Below are 2,579 nucleotides of genomic sequence, written 5' to 3'. Positions count from 1 at the left end.
CACAAGAAATGCAACCCTCATGGCTTTAGCACATTTCTCCCCAATCAATGACTACAATGTGATGAAAAGAACGACCTTCTGACTGCTCAAAGCAAGAGCCTTATTTCCACCTGTTCAACAACATCTCTGTCTGTCAGCAGAGTCCAGAACAGAGAAGCAGACAGACTAGATTAAATCAATCAAAACTTTATTTCTAATGGAATTCAGCAAAAATGTAACTATATACAGCACCAATTATATACATTGGGAAACAAGTCTTTACATCACCCATGCTCCAAGATCCATCTGAGTGTGTCCTGAGAAGCAGACACACTCATATGTAGATGGGAAAATACAGGTCTGGAGTCAGTTCCATTCTGCAGGTTGGGCAGGTGCCGACAGTCTCCAGAGCAACAGGGAGGCACTCACTGCAGAAGAGGTGGCCACACATGGTTGCCACAAGCTGTCGTCCACTTTGCATGATCTGGAAGAAAGAAAACCACAACATGTGTTGGGAGTAAGAATTGGTGTTTGCTGCTCCACTGGCACCAGGCAAATGAGGCTTCAGTACATCTGAAATCAGAAGAGCAAGGAATCCAAGATCTGCCAGCATCACTTCACCAAGAAGTGACTTGAGGAGCTTCACAGCAGGGGCTGTGCTTCCAGCCAGCTGCCCACAGCATCCCACATCAGCCAGCTGAGCAGTGCAGCCCCCCTTCTGGCATCCTCCTCCTCCCATAATGCAGAAAGAATGACAAAAGGATCCTTACCTCTGAGTAAAAATCCATGCAAATTGGACACCTAATAATAACTCCTTGCTGTGCACTAGAGGGAAGAGAAGTAGAAAGAACATGCAGCTGTTAATATCACCACACTTCAATGATTACTGATACATAAAATCTCACATAATGACACAACTGCACTGAGTAGGCATGACAAATTTCCTTTGAAAAATCCTGCTGTCTTTAACCCTGTTTGCTGCTGTTAATGAGGTTTTGGGATTTTCCTGCCCAGAGGAAAAGACTGTCCTGGTTTCACTAGAGGAAAGGTGTAGTCAGTCACTCAGCTCTGGGATTTGAAGTTAAGCAATGCCCATTTTTTGCCATACTCCCCCCACACTCGTCTCTAAGGTTGTGTGCAAAGCTGTACATCTGCCTTGGGCTGCCTTTTTCTCCCCAAATGCAAATGGCATCATTTGATCATCATGCAGCGTGGGAGAAGGAGGGAATTAAGTAGAGTAAGCAGGCATACTTGTATGGCTGAGTCACACACAGAAAAGAAGGCACAAAATTCTGTGCTTGGCAGGGCATGAGCCATACATACTGTGAACGTGCAGTTCCCTCCTCTGCTGCTCCCTGTTCTGCAGGGCCTGAGTCAGCCACAGGTGCATTATTAGCTCCTGTTCCATAGCCAGAGCCATCCATCTGTTGGCAGCTGTTCTGGATGGAATTTCTGCTTCGCTGCTCATAAACTGTAATTTAATTTTCATTAGTTATATGTGATGTAAGATGTAGAACATGGAGAAGAATTCTTAAGGATGCTCTTGGTATTGATACATTTAATCTTTGAATATTTTCAAGCCAAATCAACTGGAAAGGAGATTTAATCCATCAAATAGACAGCAATTAAGAAACAAGCACCAAGTGATGCCCATGGGACAGAAAGACAAATTCCTTGTTGGTAGAACTGCCTTGTTAAGGTTCAGGCCTTGACATGCTTCAAGGAGCAGAAGCTCAGATCCAGGGGAAGGTTAACAAAGCTCAGGGAGAGGATGCCCACTGAGAGTGGACAAAAAGAATGCAGAGTTGAGGGGCCAAAAAGACATCTGGCACAACTCCCAAGATAAGGAAGAAACTAAGAAACCCAGCTCTCCTGAAATCAGCTCTGATTGGTACACAGTAATTCCTGCAGGGGCAGATTGCAACCACCAACTAAGCTCAGGGTTATATCATTAAATATATGTTCCCACAACAGGTCTTAGTCCAGTGTCCAGTGCCTGCAATGATCCCAATTTGGTTCAATTCAAGGTCAAAAGTTTTATTTCTAGTTGCTGTTCTTAGACCTATATCCTTACTATCCTCACTCCCACCAAACAACTGGAGGATGATTCCATCTGCTTTGTTTAACCATTTCCTTTATCCTTTCTGCTTTATGACAATTAAATACAATTTTTCTATTGATTATAAAGCAAAAATTTTGCTAATATAGTTCCAATTTAATTAGCACAAATCACAATTATTACAGTACCATGCCCGAATTTTTGATTTACCATTTCTAAGTGTTTTGGGGGACCATTCCCAGTTTTTTGGGGGAAACATTCCTGGGTTTTTGAGAGAAATGTTTGTGAATTTTCGAGGAATATTTCTGAATTATTGAGGGAACATTCCGGAATTTTCATGGGACTGTTCCCAGATTTTTTGGAAACCATTCCCGGGTGTTGTGGGGTACCATTCCCAGGTGTTTTGGGGTACCATTCCCAGGTGTTTTGGATACCATTCCCAGGTGTTTTGGGTACCATTCCCAGGTGTTTTGGGGTACCATTCCCGGTTTCTTGGGCTGTCCCTGACCCCGTTCCCCGTGCCAGGTTCCCAGGTTCAAGG

At 43.7% G+C, this 2,579-nt stretch overlaps 1 long non-coding RNA gene across 1 annotated transcript; it reads right to left on the bottom strand.

The window, feature by feature from the left end:
• Nucleotides 1-382: 382 nt before the first annotated feature.
• LOC306816597 lies at nt 383-1,357 on the bottom strand. The gene is made up of 3 exons (XR_013777721.1): nt 1,303-1,357; nt 750-804; nt 383-463 (listed from the first exon to the last, which is right to left on the bottom strand). It is a non-coding gene; the product is annotated as an uncharacterized lncRNA (long non-coding RNA).
• Between the last annotated feature and the right edge of the window lie 1,222 nt (nt 1,358-2,579).

This window comes from Erithacus rubecula, assembly GCF_903797595.1.
Source record: "Erithacus rubecula genome assembly, contig: scaffold_707_arrow_ctg1, whole genome shotgun sequence".
In the NCBI taxonomy this organism is placed as follows: domain Eukaryota; kingdom Metazoa; phylum Chordata; class Aves; order Passeriformes; family Muscicapidae; genus Erithacus; species Erithacus rubecula.
This window is presented reverse-complemented; position numbering and strand designations above follow the sequence as displayed.